Source organism: Acanthopagrus latus, chromosome 15 (assembly GCF_904848185.1).
Source record: "Acanthopagrus latus isolate v.2019 chromosome 15, fAcaLat1.1, whole genome shotgun sequence".
NCBI classification, from domain to species: Eukaryota; Metazoa; Chordata; class Actinopteri; order Spariformes; family Sparidae; genus Acanthopagrus; species Acanthopagrus latus.
Window position 1 is genome coordinate 9,754,972 of NC_051053.1, and position 20,849 is coordinate 9,775,820.

Sequence of the window (20,849 nt, forward strand, 5' to 3'; positions counted from 1 at the left end):
ACTGTTAACCTGACTCCCCTAATCTGAGGATGATCCTCCTCTCTATTTCCAGTCAGGAGAGGCAAAGGCAAAGGTGAGTGACAGGATTTAGTGCACGAGCGAGAGACCAGAGTTGAGTGGTGATTAGACTTCCTGATGAATCTACCCGGGGTCTTGTAAATTAAACTGATGCAATTTGGCAGTCATGGACCTCAGATTATCTTAAGTAACATTTTGTCCAGGAGGAGACTCCTGCGAGAGCGGCCAGCTTCACTGCCATGGGAAAGAAGTGCAGGGTAAGGTCCAGACCAATATAAAACTCCAGAGACAGCCATGCTGATATATACATTTGTGTTGTTCTAGCTCGTGGTAATTAAAATATCATATACAAAAACCACAACGTAGACCACCATCAATTGGATATTAACTAAAAAAAAAAATCAGTACGGCTGCAGGGATATGCTCTCAGCTCTTCACCATGCTTTGGCCTTGAGTGTGTACTGCAGGCCTGCTACCTTCAAATTAAAGTCAAGCAAAGGTTTGAGGTAACAATATTGAGCACAGCAATGTTGATACATTATTCATTTTTGATTTGACTCAAGTGCGTGGCATTTCTCACTTTCCCAGACCACAGGTAATGGTTAACCTTTAATGTCTTTTTATATATAAATAGAAATGTGTCAGAAAAATCGTGATAGGTTTTCGTAATTTGCTGATTAGATAAACACATTTAAAATGGAAAACACTCCCCTTTGACATTATGAGATGAGCGCAGTGCTCTCAGTGCCCCTCTGTGTTAGATATGTAAACTTGATGACAAAATCTTATTATTCTTATGTTTTTTCAATATTCTTTGGAGACAACTATTGCTGAGAGGTGTGATTCTTAATAAAAAAAAGGAGCCTGGATAACACACCACTTTTAAACAGCTTTTAAAAGAAAAGACACTGTGATGCTACAAATAAAAAATAAAAAAAAAATAAAAAACTGAGTAAAGCCTGCTGTTCCTTCCAATTGTGCTGATGTGGCTTTTGGTCTTTAATGTCATGCTGCAGGTACCGTAAACTGACGAGACCAGGACGGTACAGAGCCGGAGGGGTTATAAGAGCAGAGGAGGGAGAAAAAGAGAGGTTACGCATACATGCCTATGTGTGTATGTCACAAGATTGCTTGTCAGTGTGACAGGACAGCTGCTGAAACACATGCAATTACGTGGCAGATGAAGGTGACATTAGCCCTGCAGGGCAGCAGCAGGTGTCTACAGGAGGGAGATGAGACAATTTCTTAGTCCTCTGGAGACAGATGTGAGGTAGATATGGGAGTCCTCTGTCTTTTTGTGTTTTCTATTACTTGTTCATTTATGCTGTAATTGAGTAAGGTGAAGGAAAAAAATGAAATAGCAGGAAGGAAGAAAGTTAGGTTTTTTGAAGAAAGTGTGCTTGTTCTAAATGCAAAAATTGCTTTGCTTTCTTGATTCGGTGCACAATGTATGCTCTCCTCAGTTGAACTATTATTACCTCCACCAAGGAGGATATTTGTTCACCCATTTCACCCTCGGTTGGTTGGATGGATGATTGGTTAGTTGGTTGGTTGGTTGTTTTATTGGTTTGTCACGTGGATTACACAAAAACTTTTGAACAGATTGCAAGGAAACAAGGATGGGTCTCAGCCCAGAGTAGACCCCCTAAACAAAAATTAAATAAATAATGTGTAGAGCTTGATGACAAAAATCAAGCGCATTAAGGTTGCTGGTATCGACGACGGACCACAATTTGTGTGGATTCAAGATATTGTGAGCTTAAGTTATGGTTAAGCAGCTGTGGTTAGTTTAATATTTAGAGCGATACAGGGCGATCGATTTTTCACATTCGGTCTGACTGAACTCTGTAGATACCGTTGCAAAGGTATCTACTGAGTCCGATTGTAGCTCTAGTGGTGCACATGTATCACCACCCCCTCATCTTGATAGACAGCAGACAGCAGCAGCATGTGATGTGATTATGAACTGCTCGCGTCAGGGTCTGTTTGCTCCTCTCCGGAAACAGAGTGGAGCATCACGCTGAGCAAACAAGACAGCAGCTTCTTTAGGAGCAGCAGTCTGCAGGTGAGACGGCAGAGGCCAAACGGTTTGATGAAGCAGTCTGACAGAAGGAGAAGCCACGCTTCATCAAGCGATTTTAATACACAGTAAATGTGCAGTCCAGGAGGACGTCGGGCCGAGACCTTTTGGTGATTTCCTGTCAGCCTTAAGAAAGCTTTGAGTTTGTCTTCCTCCACATTTTTTTTTTTTGCAATCTGAACTGTAGTCCAACCTATACTGTTAAGAATAACCAGATTTTCACAGTAGATTCAATGAATAGAATATATTATAAACTATTCTAATGGAGTATATTTTTACAGGTAGGTTACTGACCACTCAGCTGAAGTAATAACACAGTAAAAAAATTACATTAATTAGCGTAGACAGTTGTGAACCGACAGTACTACAGGTGAAATTTGCATCAAAAATACTGTATTTTCACAGTAAAATTGTGTCTAGGTAACTGTAGGAACACATTATTGTGACTTGAATGCTATTATAAAGAATGTTTTTTACAGTTTTATCTTTGGTGGATGAAACAATGTAGAATTCCAAGATGACGCTTGAATGTTTAGTCTCGAAAGTTAAGCAGAGAGAGTTTTTCGGACTTTTTAAAAATGTATGATTAAACACCTTAGTCTTTGATTATAATAACTGAATGCTTCGAATCAATGCGACGGGATTAATGTCTCGGATTAATGTCAGTTTTTGAAGGAATCAAAGCCAATCATGGGCCTCTCTCTCTCTCTCTCTCTCGCACTCGTATGGCGCTCACACAGCAACGCTTCTGCACTTCTGCCCGAGTTTCAGATTGATTTATTCTGAGTGATCCTTCGAATGGTGACAAAACCATATTTGAAGTAAACTGAAACAAATTGCATTGCATTATATTGTTGTGTGTTGCACTGAGACGGGGCTGAATTGAATCATATCAAACCGACTGCCTCAAATATATTAGGGCTGCTCTGAATTATTGAGTCCATATTGAGGAGCATATTGAATCTGTCACGGGAGGAAAGATACGCAGCCATAGAAGTGGCCCAGAATCTCATCCTGGCTTCTAGGCGGTGGGCTGATGAAGATGAAAATGCTTGCAAGTGGCACCTTTTTTACTGTAGAACACCCACAAAACGGCTCCTCTACAGAAACTGTAAATGGACGCATTCAAGCCGTAGCTTGTGAAATCAGAATAAATTGCGATAATGTTGCGTGTTACAGTGCGACTCGCAGATGAACAGATGTTGCGATGAGGGAGGTAGGACTGCCTTTGATGCCTCGTTTGGTCAAACTCCCGGCAGCCTCAGACAGGCGTGTGATTTCTGGTGCATTTATCGTGAGTGGCACAAGCATTCAAAGGCAGATGAATGTGTGCAAACTACATAAAAAAACAAACAAAAAAAAAAACAAGAAACACTGGGCTGGCATTCAGAAACATGACTCATATGCCAGATCCACAAGCATGAGACAGGGAACTCATCCTCTCATTATTATTACGATAGAATAACTTGCTTCCTGCAGATTTTTTTTTTTTTTTCAATCTTCCCTGCTGACTTTCATTTAAGCATTCATAATGAAATTAGAGGAGCTAAAATGGCCACTTTGCCGCCGTTGTTATCTCCCATTAAAGCCTGACCATTTCTAAAACAATGTTATAGGAGATAATCATACAAAAGATGCTCTGGAGGTGCACGAACCCCATTACGCTCTGTGAGGGAGAGTGAGCTCATGTGAGAGATCCGTTTCTGTCACATCCGTATGGCCGTGTCAGACAGTGGAATAACTCTGACGCGTGTGATTAAAACGACTCTGGTGTTGGGTTGCATTCATCAGCTCGGTTCGCTAATGCGGGCCGCACGCCAGGCTGCTCTTTACATGCTGCTGTCACAGTAAAACCGTAGCAACATACATTTGTACGAAAGATGATAAGGGTCACTATTTTTGTCTTTTTTTTCTGACTTTCAACTCAGAATTAAAGAAGGAAAATCCTCTTCCCTACATTTGCGCGAGGGGGGTGGGAGCTGCACTTGTCATATTGTGTTGCGGAGAGGAGCAATCACAGCGCTCATCTTTTTAGTTACAAGGGCCACCACAGAGACGTAACCGCGGGATTCTGCTAATTTCTGCTACTTCTCTTTACATTATACATTTTCACACCCCGGCATGTCTTCCTCCGCTTTTAACCTACTCTTCAGGTGTCAGCTTTACCATGCAGCGAGGTTCTTTCTTTTGCCCACCGGCGTAATGAGTCACATGGCATGGCACTAGTCGACGGGGCCTTGTCTCCTCTCGGCTGCCTGAGGAGCCATGTCAGATTGATGTACCAGTCACCTAGAGACTCCTTCGCATTGTGATTAGAGCAGCCAACCATCCACCCCGACTACGGAGGGCTCCACCGCAGGACGGATGCACACTCTTTTCCCCCCTTCGCTCGCACAGAAACACACACACACACACACACACACTCACGAAGTTGACGCGGACTTGAATAGCAAAGGTGATGGTGCGGTCGCTCCAGCTTTGTCACAGGGTTTCAGCGTGTTTGCGCCCCCAGCTATGTTTCCTGATGTGAAGCCGCTCATTAAGCACAAACCCATTCCCCTTGAACACAGCACGCTCCCAGCCATATTTTTTAATTAGTTTATTTAGCCTTCCTTGTGACTCAAGGATGAAGCTGCCCTCCTCTAGCACTTGGCTATTCGTTAGTGCTTTACTTAACTCTGCAGAGGCTGTGACTCTGGCACTATTTCAAATGACAAGTGTACTTACAAAAGGTGACTCAGAGATTCGCATGTACAGAGGCGGAGACACGATAGTGCAGTTGTGCTGATATTGTCGCTGTGTCGCTGGACGAAGATGAAAATGGATTTCAGGAATAGTGACAAATTTGAGCAAAGAGTGGCAAAAATGATTAAACATTTGATAGTTTCATTATAATAGGAGCAGACAAATGAGTCCTTGCCAACCCATTAGCTTAATCATGGTATGCACAGTTTTCCATCTCTTGATTTGTAATTGTGTCGAGCTCCTCAAGTCATTTCTCTTTGTTCTGCAGCGGCACATGTGTTTATGTGTTTTCCAGTCTGTTGAATATCTTTCCTTGAAATACTCAAGTTGCTTTTTCTTTTTAACTAGCGTGTTACTACCGGTCTTTTGTCAAGCTCAAATTTCCTGCATCCTATTCAACCACTGTTACAGATGATCCATGAGATGCTCAGAACTAGTACTATATATACAGTCCAATCTTGCACTTTGCAGGTGTAACATAAATCAAAGTACTTGTCTGATGATAGGTGAAGGTCCGCATTGGCTTGTAGTGAAGTCGAGCTCCGGCACCTGTCTTGGATGATGTGCGTGCTCACAAGCTGGTTTTTTTTCTGTTGTTTTCTTAAGTTAAGTCAGCATCTACTTCTCTTGTTTAGGAGAACACTGCAACGCTGTTTTGCTGCAAACCTCCAAAAATGTTTTGTGGTCTACAAAACTTCACCCAGCTTTCCATCTGCATGAGGGGAAACTGTGGCTAATGACTGAATTTTCATTTTTGGGCGAACTGATCCTTTTTAAATGTTGTCCAGTCCATTCCTGTGATCGAATATGTTCTTTCCAAAGATTATGAAGGGCTCGGTGACTTTAAAACGGTTTGGTTATTTCTTTTTAGAATGAAGATTTCTTTTGTTTGCCTGGCAAAAAAAAAAATGGAAATAAAGAACAACAGAAATGAAATAAGCCGCAAAAAACAACACTGATATCGATTTATTACTCTGGAATTTCATTATTGGTGCAACCCTAGCACTGAGATAACCGTGGTGATCATCACCTCTTAAACTACCATTTTGCATTTGGTTTGGATGCAACACTGTCTTTTTCTTTTTTTTTAATTACAAACGATAATGTCAGCTTAAGTAATACTCACATGCCGTCCTCAGCAGCTTACAACCCAACTGTAAGTGAATTAAAAGGACTAGCCATCAGAGGTCACACAGCACTGGCCAAAACTGCGCCTGGACTCAATTCTGCCTAATTGGTGCAGCAAACTATGCTATCACTCCAATGCACCTAAATACAAAACATGACAGTGGCTTTTTAAATGCAATATGTTGGATGCACGGGGTGTTTAGTGGAGCTCTGGGCTGTCGGGGCCCTCTGCATGGTGCCTGTGATAGACAGTAAGGGACAGGCCAGCCAGGAGGGTGCTCTGGGTGAGTAGGCGCGTATCCTCCCCCTCACCACCACTCCCACCCCCACCCCCCCGCTGCCTCCTCCTGCCAGTAACACGCTGAGATGGCACTTTCCCCCCACAGACAGAGGGATTGAAGGGATACAAAGTGCAAATCAGCTCCCTATCTCAGCTGGCAAAGGTTCATCTATCTGTCCATCATTCCAGTCTACAAGCGATCTGCCTCTATTTATTCACAAATCCCACTCGCTCTTTATTCATTGCAGCCATTTTGTATCACAAGGTCTTCGCCGGGGCTCAGGCGTGCCGACACGCGCACGCCGGCAGACGCGCACCTTTTTAAGCCCCAGTGCGAGATTGCATCCCGGCCGTGGCATTCTCTGAAATTACCCAACGTGCTAAGGAAGCGATGCGATGCGGGGCTGATGATGTGAGAGGAAATTGGGAAATAAATACCAGAGAGGAATCCCCCCCACGTCTTACCAGTGTTAAAGTGCCCCCTATCATTATTCAGCAGGGGACGAAAAAACAGCATGCCAATTTAAAAGCCCTGTTTATGGAGTTCCATCAAATTTATGGCTTCATTTACTATCTGCAATTGAGGTCTGTGACAAGCTATAAGGGAGCATGACCAGACGAGGGGCTGCGGGGAAGCATTCCTCTTTCTGCATCAGGATCGGGGCTGTAAAAGCAAACGGACTGTACGAGGAATTACATTAGACTGTGTTGCGAACACTTTTTTTTTTTTTCCTGTCTTGTTTTTAATGGACTCGCTCCAGTGAATTATGAGGATTTCACAGCTTTCTAGGTGCATTTACTGTGTGAGCATGGTGGCTGTATTTCACTCTGATGAGGTGTCATGATGTGTGATGTACTGGTATGAGATAGACACCGGTTTCAAGGCGTGGCACATTGTTTTACAGTTCAATTTCACCCCGTCAGCAGCCCTCTGATATCACAGCTGTTTGTTTTAGCCACTGGAAAGATCATCGGCCTTGTATGACACCGGGGCGTATTTTTCTCGTCCAGAGCTCCCTGGTCCTGCCTGATGATGTCAGCGTGCGGTTTGGTACGGGATACACTCTGAATTGTGATACTCCTCGGCTGGACGGACGCTTTTTTTTTTTTTTTTTCTCTTACTTTGCGGCTTCTCCATCCCTCTGTCTGCCTTCATCCATCCTGTCTTTTCATAGCTGCTGGCCTGGCCTCCTCTCTATCAGAGCTGCTCGCTGTCCTGACAGTGAGCTGTGGTCTGCAGGGCTGCTCGGATGGTCTGCATGCTAAGCTGGGAGCTCGGAGCCGGGAGCTGAGGCCAAGGCTAACACAGGTGACCTTGGGGCTGGAGGCGCTGACAGCATTCACATGAGTGGAGGGAGACAGAAGGACGGAGGCATCCATCACATGTTTATTAGCCCCCTCGGCGTGTTGCCGTTTGCATCACTTTGACCAATAAGCGTCAACTTTTGAGCGCTTTTGTCACGGAGGCAGAGCGAGGCCTCATTTTTCGGCATTTCGCATTAGTCTCTTTTCTCTCTTCGCCTCACACTAGTGGCCGAGCTGCCGCTGTGAGTAATGAAGTTCCTCCCCCTGGCACGACATCACAGAGTGCATCTCTTATCCAAGGGCCTGGGGAAAAGGCTTGGGCACCCACTACCTTGTATGAATAAATTCTCTGTCAACAACATTAATCTACGCTGTAATTGGCCACCACTGCCACAGCGGCCCCGTGTTTTATGAGCAAGCGCACAATGGAAAGATTGACTCGCTAAAGCTGCACATTCAGTGGTGTAATCTAATGACATGGCTGTGTAAATAAGCATCAGGGGAGACTTTGGAGATGACTACACACAGCAAAGACCGCATGGGACTCAGCAGGGAGAAATTCACCTGGTGAGTCCGCTGTAGTAATTACGGCCCTGTTGTATAATTATTTGCAATGATATGGAGTTACTGGTCTAGAATACACATTGAAGTGGACAAGTTTACTGCAGTGAATAGTTGTAACACAAGACATCTCTTCGACCAGTGATCGTAGGTCAGTTGGTCGCTGCAACTGCCCGATGCAGTTAAAACGTGGTCACAGTCCACAGAGGATGGGTTCATATGATGTTTGTCATCCCCTGATGTGGCCGGCATATGTGGTTTTGGGTGAAACCACTCATAATGTTAATGTTATGAAGTAAGATGAGTAAGAAGGGAGTCCAATGTGGTCTTTGGTACTCCCCTGATCAGTCCACCAGAAATAATTGACATGTAAATTTATATGATTCTGTATTTTGATGTACTATTTTTAGTCCAACACTTAAATTCTTAGTAAAAAAAAAACAACAAAAAACACGAGTTCACACTGACATGAATGAAAAGTACCATTAAGAATATGTGACTTTCCACTTAGTTTAGCTTATTAATATTTTGTTCTGATATCACAGTTCTATTTGGCTAATGGGTTACTCACACTTTAATGCTTTATACTGTAAATATTTTACACTATAAAGCTGTTATCAGAAACTCTGACACTTTAGAGCAACTTCATTTCCAGATTCCTTCAATTAATTATTGAGGCGTTCTGTCAGTTTGTAGCACAAAATTGGATGTTTCATCCGAAGATCCTTATTTTTGGGGAAGGCTCCCATCTCCACGGCTGTAGGCACAAACAGATGTACTGTAAGGGAAGTCGGGTGGCGATGGCAAAAATCTGTTCAGTAAGCATCTGTGGGAGAAACAGTGAAATATTTATCAACCTAGTCTCTCACTTTGCATGGCTAATGCTGCCTGAAGGCATCTGCATCCTTCCGGTTGACCAGCAGCTGAACTGGCCGACTCTTGCCCATATTTCAATTAATGTCCTGCAGAAAAATGTGTCCACATGGCCAGCTTGAAGAAAGCAGGACAATTGAATTTACAGTCAGGCATGAACTATGAATCTTTCATAAGTGCTGAAATGCACTTTAAATTATCTGGGTCTCTTATAAAAGCCTTTTTTTTTTTTTTTTTACTTCAATATTCATCTGAGAGACTCTCCTGGTGCTCTATCATAACAGATTGTTGGAGCAGACCTGTAAATGTTAATTAGAGAAGAATGGGCTTCAGCCAGTTTGCAGCTCACTGGGGCATGTCTGTGAGCCCTCTGATATCTCCTCTTAAGTTGGCCACAAGACTTTGCAGAGTCACTCCTTCTTTTGTGCTGGAATGAATCAAGATAATGGGGAACTGTAGATCCAGGCTGTCAGCTCCGGGGCCATATTTATGGCTTAAGAGTCATTAGACATTGGTCTGGTGTCAGTCCTGCCTGACAGACTGCCACCCTGAGGTCACAGGAGAAGGACAGTCTTAGCCTTCCAAAAGAAAGAAAGACAAGCGCGAGAGCAGAGTTTCCACAAATGACTTATCGCCGCTGGTTTTGTATCCCCTGGCTCTCTAAATTCGTCGAAGCCGCTCGGCTATTTTAATCTTCGTAAGCATTGTAGTAAACGAGGGCAGACGTCAGTGTGGATTGCCTCTCTAACAGTGCCGAGCTGATGGCTGCTGGTGTGGGTTATTTGGATGTGAAGTCATGCCCTTCATCATGCCTGAGTGCCAAGCCGTCATGCCCCCCCAACCCCCCCCATGATCGCTGCTGCTGCTGTTTGCCTGAGGTACCTGGAGGGAGACAGTCGTCAACACTTCCACTGTTTGTCATTGTCTGTACCTCGGTTTTGATTGTGCGCTCATCCACATTGTTGGATTGGCTCAGGTCCAATTCTGGCGTGGAAAGTTTTTTTTTTGGCTGCTGTAGAGGTGCTGGTATTTGTTATCGGAAGGCCTTAGCATTCACAGTAAATCAGGGGGACACTTTCCTTGAGCCTGAGCTTTTGTGAGCTTAAAAAAAATCTGCTGGTTCGAATGACATTTTTATGACAACAGCGCATCAAATAACCTTTTGTAATCTGAAAGGCTTTGCTAGTAACGACAAACCAATTAATAGCCTGACTCCAGCGCTTCACAGCTTCTCTTGGCTCAGTGCTGGCCCACAACTTTACTTGTGTGGTTCCACTTTCATTTTTGGGCCAGCACTGTGTTTTGTTTTTTTTTTGTTTGTTTTTTTTAAAGAAAGAAGCCCTAAAAAAACCTAACTGTTCATTCCCTGCCAGCACCAAAGGACAGGCAGACAAAATTAGGGACTACCTGGTGAAAATAGCTATCATTTAGAAGCTAAAAAATCAGATATTTATCTCAGCGTTTGGTGCAGACCACTGACACTCAACCACAAAGGCAGAAACATCATATCTGTTAGATGTGTAAATGGCGTATCTGCCAGGGAGATATGTAGCCCATGTAACCCTTCGCCACAGATTATGAGAAGAAATACAAGGTTGTGAAAGTATGATGACTTTTAACTAGGCTTACATGTACAGCTCACAGTAAAATGCCTTCAAAAAATTATACAAAATGTTCATAGAAGTGATCAAAAGTCCACATCTTTGCAAAGACGACGACAGATAGGATGCAGAGCTACAGTCTGCAGAGTGGAGGCAGACAGGACCAGCAAGTGGCACAGGAGGCAAATATCAATAAAGGGAAGGTTTCACATAGTCTGGGTCCAGACGCTTGAATCCGCCCAAGCCACCCCAGTTGACTCGTTCTGAATATGAATGGGGAAGCTGTGTAACGATTTGCCTATTGATTCTGATGACCGGCTAGGTCTGTCACCAAATGGAGTGAAATTTGGAAAGTGTTTTTTCTTCTTCCACGGACCTGTTCAACTCATTTTCGGCAGCAAACTGAGTGAAACAGATGGCTTCAAACACATCTGGCAGGGTTTTCTGTGTGTGCTCACCTTTTTTCTCTGGGTTGGGTTGCCAGTTACCGCGACAGATATCCCACACAAAAACTGATTTGTGTCATCACAGAGTCAGGAGATTAACAGGAGAAGATTAGCAGTTGAATTGGGCGTGTTGGCAGGTATGGTTGATGGGAACGTGTGTGCTAACGGGTTAGCGATTGCTATTGTTGTCTTCAGAGCTTGGTTGCACACCCCCAAGTGAACCAAAAAAATGTGTCCAATATATAAGTGACTTCCCATCTTACTGTTAATGATCCATGGCAACAGCCCCTTAATGGTCTGACAGACGGAATCTGAGGCAGTCTGATAATCATAATTAAAAATCCTTTATTAAATATTGGATTGACCAGTCTTCACAGTCGAATAGATGCAATGGGGAAAGGTGGTCAGTATAAAACTCAATAAGTGGCCATTGTTCCATCTGTATTTACATTTACTGTGCATGTTTACTATTGTTCTTTCTCTTATCCACGAGCAGCGGTAGACTGTGCGTTACTAATAACTGCCTGCAGTGGATTCGTGTTAATGACCACAGGACAGGCCATGCCACATCCAAACTCCTTCACATCCATCAGTAGCCTTGGTCCAGCGCAGGCTCTGGAACTGCCAAACCCGGCTCAAAGCATCAAAATATCAAAACGCATATCAGAAGAAAGGTGTCATTTATTCCCACAAGCCACAGAAATGTTGTAAGAATGCACCACGGCAGACGCAGTGCGTGATGCACAGGCTTATTGACAGTCAAAGCCGGTGAATAACTAGCTGCATTGATTGGTAACTATTGTATCTCATCCATCTCTGACAAGGGTCTATCGAAAAGAGATCGATACGCTTTTCAGCATGCATCACTCACATACTTTAACTATTAAACCATTCAGTCAGAAGGACACAACAACAGATCAATCTCCATGTCAAGGTTCCCAGTTTAATGATGCCCCCTATATCCCCCTGTGTTTTTTTTTCTTTTTTATTCTCCTTGCACTGTTTGACCCTGGCCTTCCCTGCCCTCGGTCAGCCTAAGGTCTGTAGACCCTCTGGACGAGAAGCAGTCTACTACTGCAGTCCAGTGAGACAGTGCCAGGAAGCATCCAGGGGTTAACGCACTGTGATGGCTCTGGGTGCATGGCTGAGTGAACATCCCGCTCGAGCACAGTGCAGCTAAACTCTGCCTCTCCAATGCACAGGCCACAGATTGGCCTTCCCGCATGAGGGCACAGAATAGGAAACGATTGTGAGTAAACAATGCAAAAGACAGGCGGGGAGATAAGCCATTATTGTTTTGGTGCTCAGAATCACCTCGGAAAGCCCCGAGACCGTAATACCTGAGCAAAGTGAACTCGCCTCTTCTTCAAGGGTAGTAAAGAGATAGAGAGCGGTGTGACGGTGGAAATGTCAGAGGGTGGTGGGTGTTAGCTGGCAGGAATCCTCCAGCAGCAGAACTCTCCGTTTGATCCCCGTGGCTCAGCTCCATCTGGCTATATGCTGACCATGTTAGTGGACCGCTGCCACTGCCTCGTGGCAACACAACACTGGCTCATGTATGATAGCGGAGGACGTTTTATCTTTCAGTGAATCAGCTCGGTCTTATTAAACACATTGTGTGCCAGATAGCCAGAATAGACTGCCAGGAGTGTATTAGCTGTTTAGCTCCACACACAACAGAGAAGATTAGGAGAAGCCAAAACAGCATGTGTATATGAATCACTGCGACGTGTACAGGGTTTGGTCAGATTACTCTGAAATGTGGTCAGTTCCTATTTATGAGTTACATTGCCATTTTTGTAATGTGGATTATAAAAATGTTCATCTAAATGGAATACTTACCGCTTATAGCCCGGTTTAAATCACAAAAACAACTGCATTAGGATTAGCAAAGCTCATCTTTTGGATTACCTGATTTTGCAGTCACATATACAGCTGGCAGTTGTCCTGATGTCTGGTTCAAATATCCAGCGGTCTCACGCAGATGTTGAAACACTGTCTTGAACAGTGGTCTCTGGCTTGGCAGCCATCTCACCGATGTTAATATGATACATACAGTATGAAACCACATATTTCAACATACCTGTGAATTGCAGAATGAATGGCAACATTTTATAGTGGCAGTGGTTGAATAATGGAAAAAAAAAAGATGTACTATATTTTTTTGTAGTTATTCTTGACAATGTAACTAATCATTTTTTTCTTTTATATCATCTGGGTCGATGATAGTTACTTGCTGTTTCTGTAGTTGCCTGTTATTTATCTTTGGTCACATATGATATTGACAGGATAATGGTAATGCTAAAACATGATGTAACGGTAGCACAAAAACAGACAAGACATAAGGTCACCAAACAGACTCAGTAATGTTAGTTACAAATAAGTATCAATGAACGTTAGCTAATCTTAGCCACCATAAGCCACTGGTCATATCAGACCAAGTAAAGGCACAGCAATAAAACCTCTGGTTTGATTTAAATGAGCAAAGGCCCTTTTAATGCGTGTGAATTCATGTTTTCACTCGTAGAGGATCAAATCTTCTAAAGCGTCTATCGTCTTCCTTTAATGGAGCATTTGCAAGGACTTTAGAACAATGGTCAAACGCTTGAACTCTCGAGTCGTCCTGTGATATCATTTTAATTGACCCCTGCCAGCCATTTTCCTTTCAGCCAATGGCAGAAGATCAGCTCCCCTCTGTAATCATGTTCTGCACTCACACTGAAATTCAAACGCGGGCTTGAGTCTCAGAACGACCTTTTGCGTGCGTTTGAGAGAAGACCATATGCTACCATATCCTAATTCCTCAACAAAAGTTAGACAGTTGCTGAAGTTGTTAAAGCGATCCTCGACGCGAGGGGTATTCAACCTCCTGCATCCCCTCGCGTTACAAACGGTGACGTGCCACGCTGATAGCCTTAATGAGCAGCGCCGAGTGCTCCCAGCCATCCCATAATGAAATTTGCTCAAGGCGGAACAGACCGGAGAGGCTTGGCAGAACATTGGGGCATATGGCGGAAACAGCCGTGATTTCCATGGCAGGTGGCTGGATGCTGCAGATAGGTAAAAGGCTCAGTCACCCAGGGCTGTGGCCCTGATGGAGAGTGCTCGAGAAGGACTCTGCAGAAAGTAGCACAACAAACATGATCCCTTTTTATTCCGCTGCTCTTTCTGCCAGACAGCCGACTTGCTCCGTGCGTTCGTCAGTCTCAACAAGGGGTTCATGCGATACTGTACGATACAACAGAGCAGGCTGAATTATATGTAATCCTTTTATGTTTCACTTGAATTCGAAGGCAAACAAAGGCTAGATTTAACAGGCTGCGATGATGCATGTGGGCCACTTTGGCAGTGTATTACACAGAGCGGGGGAGCAACACCACTTAAAAGGAGAGACTAAAATGTCCCCCGTAACCCCCCCATAGAGTGGAACATTCTGCACTGTCCCCTGCCCCTCTTTGTCTCTTATGTATTTCTTTAAAGAAGCAAAAAGAGGCACATGCTGGGACCCTTGTTAGGGACGTTTCCAGCAGTCTCTCGAGCGCACTTCAGAGGAGCCGGAAAAAAAGCGACCCTGTTCTTGTAATTAATTCGTAAATTTCCAGGCTTTTTTTGTGCCATGCTGTGGAAACAGAGTCCTTCCCTCATGAGAGGCATCAGTTAGCGGCCCGGGATCACACACACAAGTGTGCTTGTTTTTTTTTTTTGTAAGAAGCATAATTTTGCATACTGTATGCATGTCACAGCAGAAGGAATAAAATGGAATCAGGCTCTGTATGTACTGAATCATTCCTTTGTCTTTAAACTGCTGAAACAAGGAAATCCCATTAAGTCTCCAGTCTCTTCCAGGATAACACTGTGTGTGTACAAAGTAGATGAGTAAACAGAAAACACACATGCTCAGACTTGGAAACACAGTCTCACCGTGAATTAAAGCAAACAACACTTTTCTTTGGCTTGGATTATTTAGTTTCTTTGTTCTACTGTCTGTAACCGTGTTTTACAAGAACCTCCATACAGTCTGATACAAAATACAAAATATAGAAATGATATGCTCCAATGCTAGATCACACCCCCAGATAGTAATTTTGGTTATGTAAGCTATCCTTTGTGGAGACCAAAGTCTATTCATGAATGAATTTTAACATTTTCATTTTCATTGCATGAAAAGGAGGGAGGTTTTCTTCAGAAGCATTATGACAGCTCCTTAAATATATCCACTTTACCCCTCCCTGATCTACTATACAGCTAAATTAAACCAAGGAAGTCGGCAATTTGCTTTTTCTTTTATTTGATTGACCTGATAAATTATTTTAAACCCAAGCATTTCTGCTAGCAAACACACCACTACAAGGCTCTTGATAAGCATCTTGTTACCCAGATAATACTGTTAGCTGTATACAGTACCAATACTACAATACTATTACTACTGTTGCTACTGCTTCTACTTCTACTAGTAGTACTAATACATGCTGGACAAAAGGAGGCTCAGCCTAGACAATAGCAGACAATAAGAAGTAGAAATGTCATGTCATTGTCTGTAACTGCTTATCCCTAGAAGTAGAAATTCTGACTGAAATTTAAATTAAAAGTAAAAACAAGAAAAACAGAAACAAGCCTTAGTCATCCCAAAAAACACAAACCTGACAGCAGAAATGTGGTCACCTCTGGTCAAGGACATGGATCCAGAAGCAACTGATAACAGTGCTTTTTTCTTAAAGAATTTAAAAGGTGAGGACCACAAACAGACAATGTCTGCAAAAATCAAATATGGTTTATAAAAATGGATACAGGTGTTAAAAAAGAGATAGAGATACGAGAAGGACTTTCTGGAGGAGAGGAGTTCTTGAGAACAAACACAGATTAAAGTACAAACTTTCATCCACTTCAGCCCAGGGGATGGAACAAATTGGACTCCGAAACATCGTATCTGTGTTGGATGAGTCACTCTGATGGATGTGAACCCCCACTGATCAATTCATAGGACTGACAGGATTGACAGCGACCTGAGAAAAGAGCTGTAACGCAGTCAATACTTCTCAGGGTATTGCTGCACTGTGATGACTGCTCTCGCCGATCACATGCATTTATTCCTGTGGCACTGGCTGTTGCAGCTCCCAGCAGAATGCAAAACAGGGCGGCTCGCAGACGCGAGCTACAAGGCAGATCTATTTGTCACCACTTTGAAGGCTTAGGGGGCAAAATGCAGGATCATCTTTTTTCTATCCCTCTTTCTTTGCTGTTTTCTCTCCGGATAGAGGCTGATCTTTATCAAGCTCCCGTAGCCTTGCCTCCTGTCGCCATAACTGGCTGCGCTTTGCTTCATCACTCAGGCCCGTTGACAGCAGAGTGGCAGCTGGACAACCCATTATGAAATGACCTTGGTCTAGTGTCAGCAGGGCCATAGCGCTGCTGAAACAGTAACACCCCAAAGTGAGTAATTTTCCCTCCATAGGTCAGCATCTTTGCCTGTGGACAATCTCGCCCCATTGATAAAGGTGAGGAGGGGGCTCCTGCCGCCATCAATCGCCGAAGGTAACGGAGGTGGAGCCGCGTAGGACAACCCCCTCGGTGAAGACAGCGGCGTTGATGTAATTAGGGCGATGGACTGTTGTGAATAAGCTCCGCAAAACAGTGGGAATAGATTAACAATAGCACACTCGCATCTTTGCCTGTGCATTCTCTCTCAGTGGCGTTTAATTAGTCTATATATTTATTTATCCTCTTACCGGAGTGGATTTCATTAAAGCCTCAAGAGTGCTATTTGTTTCCAAGCTGAGCCGTAAAGCGGCGCCATGATTCCCTATCACCTGTTAAGTCACTGCGCCATTGTTTTTTTTTTTGTTTGTTTTTTCTCTTTCTCCTTTGAAGTGGCGCGGTGGCAGTGCTGCGTGATCGCTCCCGCTCTGGTATCACAGGTATTCTTCCCCCACCTGGGTTTCATCTCCAATCGCCACACAGTGTTTGGCTCTGCACAAACACTTGTGCCGTCGGTTCTCCACCGCTAAGGATGCCTCAGTGTGATCTTTTTTTCATAGCTGCGAGGCTTTTTCTGCGAGACACAAAGAGGGATGTATTGTGTTTCCTTGCTCAAATACCCCTCAGTGCAGCGCAGTGCGGTGTGGTGCTGGCGTTGCAACAGGCGACTTGGGAGAGAAAAAGGCTCTGGGTGTGATGATGTGAAATGTACGATGTAGGTTTCTGGGGGGAAATTCCTCTGCGCGCGTATTAGCGCGGAGCCACGTAGAAGGCGAGGCCCGGGAAGTATCTGCAGGACATGTGCGAGACGGTCCGACACGAGAGGAAAATAATTGGACGGCTGCTGTTTTGTGTGAGTGAGTTGTATCGGAAACCAAACTGAGACTTAAATAAATACAACAATGGAGGTTGAAAACTGACATCCTTTAGCCAACAAGAACAAAATAAAACCCCGCTCTGGTGTTGGTGACCTTGCCCAGCAGCTCAGCGAGGTGATGCTGGGATTCTGTCAAGCCTCACTGTCCTGCAGCGATTTGTTCATTGGAGCACGTTTTTTTTAAACATGCGATGATGCTGCTCAGCGTGCTGTGCCGTGTTCTTTCACCACGGGGGAGTTAACGCACGGAGGCTGTTGGTGTACCTCCGTCGAATGGCCACTAAAATAAATACCTGACAAACAAAATACACAATTTAATAAAAACTAACAATAAAGAGGGAAGAAGCTGTGCACACTGGCAAACGACAGGGCTACTTGTGTTCCCTTTGTTATGTCTGAGGAAGAGGGATCGGAGGTGATGTGTCGGGAAGATCTGGTTTTGAATTCAGGATACATTTATTTCAAGTTCACCTCACTGCACCTGAAAGAACTGGTCCTGACAGACAGGCCACTTCACCGGTGTCAGAGTATGAAAGGCATGAATGAGCAAAGTGATCTCATTGTGTTGACTTTGGAACCGAGAGAACAAAAGTCTGTATGTGTGGCGGTGGGAGACGTGGCATTGGGAAGTTAATAGCACTTCAAGAGACTTGGAAGACTTTAAATGAAAGGGCTGTTTATTTCTGTAGCTGGCCCTGTTGAAAAATGTTATTAACCCTGTAGAATAACCATCATTTATAAACAGTTGAATTGTTTATTAAAGAATTGGTAAATGTCAAGTCACGATTGATGTTCTTAATACTTTGTAAATGGTTAATAAATAACATGTAGCTCATCTATACATATTCTTTGATGGAGATTATAAAAATAGATCTCAGGGTTTATGAAACGTTTCATGGTGTGGCAGTGAAATAACTATTAACTGAAGAATCATTACTAGAATCTCACCATTTAATAATGATGGTTACCATAAAGTGTTGCTCAAAGATATAATATGTATCTTTTCCACACTAAAGGAGCCCTGTGTAACAGTTTGTAGCACATCTCATGTATCAGTCACTTTGTTATTGGCCATATGTAAGCAGACTGTAACGTGATGGGACAAATTAGACCTTCCGTATCATTTTGGGTTGCCCCAGGCAACATGTGGACAATGTACTTGAGTTGTTAAATGCTGACGGGTGGTGGAATATTTTTGTGAGAGATTTCGGTTTGATCTTTTGTGACCAAAAGAAACAACTTTATGCACGTTTTCCCAGTGCAGCGTCTCATTGTCATCTCCTTTTTCAGATAACACAGAGCAACGACCCTCTAACATAAACGAACAGCCCCTTTAATATGACTAAAAACAACTAGACCTTTGCTGTATTTTCTTTATTGAGTTGTACGTTTCCATTACCTGAAAATATTCCGACAGAGTTTGAACCCAGAGAAATCTGAAACTTGACTCGAGGTTAGAGCGCGTTACATTTGGTCGCCTGTTGCCCCCTGGCTTACATCTAAATTGGAAACACAAGAGTTCATTCTCGTTGGAAACCTACTTGACGTGAAATTAGATCGATAGAGAAAGTAACGTACCTAAGTTGCATGTTATGTTAAGTCACGTTCGACAGCTCACCGGTTAAATGCCACATAAAGAGTTGGTTGGGGAACGTGACTTAATATAACATACAATCTGGGTACGTTACCCTGTCCATGGATATAATTTCACGTCAAGTACGTTTAAAGTGGAAATGGTGGATGTGGGCCAATTAAAACATCAACCCCCATGATCCCATTCTGCATCAACAGACTACTCTCACGTTTCTATTTTTAGACTGGCGGACCTCTAACGGTAGAAAATACATGCTGTGCATTCAGTTAAAATGTCATTTTGAAGTGAGGACTTGACCCAAACTGTTTATTGAAAATGAACACGTCTGACATTTCATTTAAACACTGAGGTGATTTAGTAAATAACTGACCGGTACCTTTGTTGATTCAGGGTGGGGCTGTTCTTAAAGACAACCACGAGTTGGTGAAAGGCACTAAATCCTTTAACTCATGTTCATATTGTCATCACAAACGCTGGGGAGGACTGGTTGTCTTTTGGACTCCTCTAGCTGTGCCATCATCCTGTGGGGGACGAAGGTTATGGCAGTGACCCAGATGATGATGACTTTCCAAATTATATGGTTTAATTAGTTTTGGCAGCTCATAAAATACACCAGTAAGTGTTTCCGCCACAGCTGATTAAATAGTCTTGCTTTTTATTGAGGCCCGAGTGCTACTGACATACGACACGGCAGTAAATCCTTCTCTAGAAAACAACGCATCACTCACTTTTGGATTTCTCCTCTCCAGATGATGCTAAACAAAGTCTGTTTGAATCACTTTTACATCTGCTCCTCCGTCTCTTCTGTTTCTGGAATTAATCCGTTTTGACTTGATTCACATAATCAATCGATGACAGGAGTGTACAAATCTGTCCTATGGTGCATTGGTGCTTGTGTTAGCATCGGTGAGCCTCCTGTTGAGGCACTGGATGAATCAAACTGAGCCCTAACAATTTACTCAAAAAAGCATCCAAATGGCAGATAATGGCAGTGTAATTCCTGCTAGTGCGATAAACAGTACAACCAAGGACACACTGAGGCTTTGTAGCTACCCTTACTTAAATTGATGTAGGCATTGTCCTGGCAGTGAAAGATGTGCGCTGAGGATGAGGAAAAGAAAAGCGTCGTCGCTGATGTGTCTGGCTGTCTGCTTACTATCACGGATTCATGCTGTGTCAGACGTAGAGCGGGATCTCGGAGCCGAGTGCCGGGCTGACGAGACGAGAGCGGGCCCCAGAAATCATCCCCGTGACACGCTGGCAGTGTAATTAGCACATGAATTATTTCTCGCGCAATGACACGCCTCAGCGCCTCTTGACTTTGCTCTTGTCTGAGGGACACGTCTCCACGTATATGGCCCAAATTAGACATCTGCCAAACGCCGGTTCCTTTACAGTCGGACCCCGCTTCCGGTAATCACAAGCGGACGGTAACCTCTGCGGTTCCGGCGCGGCGGCGTGCTCTCCGGGTCCGCGCTCGGCAACCTTGACAGGGGTGAGTCCAAATTGAGCAGCTTGTTAAGATGCTTATGGCGGAGATTTATCGACGCGAGCACATTTCAGACAGGGAGCTGCTATCAAACGTTACTACACACCTGTTCCCGCAGCTCATCGGTTCTGATAGTAAATAATGGCCTGCATATTATCAGCTGTGATGATAAATTAGTGCTGAGGGGTCCCTATAGCAGGGACACATGTTTATAGCCTCTTGCTCTTTAAATATATATATCCAGTTAAGTGAAGTGGTAACTATACATTAATATCAAAATGCTTCTCTTTTGATGAGGATATTGATCCCCCTCCATCTCCCCAAGGCTTACATTATTATCCCCTGGATTTACTCTCTAGAAATGGATTGGGCTTTGC

The 20,849-nt window shown here is 43.7% G+C and overlaps 1 protein-coding gene across 36 annotated transcripts in view; it reads left to right on the forward strand.

Annotated features, from left to right (window-relative positions):
• Positions 1-20,849, forward strand: part of LOC119033764 (neurexin-1a) — a 271,561-nt gene that overhangs the window by 65,310 nt on the left and 185,402 nt on the right. Inside the window, exon 1 of one of the 36 annotated variants that reach the window (XM_037124287.1) lies at positions 20,422-20,478. The exons of the other annotated variants lie outside the window; for them this stretch is intronic. The gene's annotated coding sequence lies outside the window, so the exon portion shown is untranslated. Of the gene's footprint in view, positions 1-20,421; positions 20,479-20,849 lie in introns of those variants that run through there. 36 annotated transcript variants of the gene reach the window in all.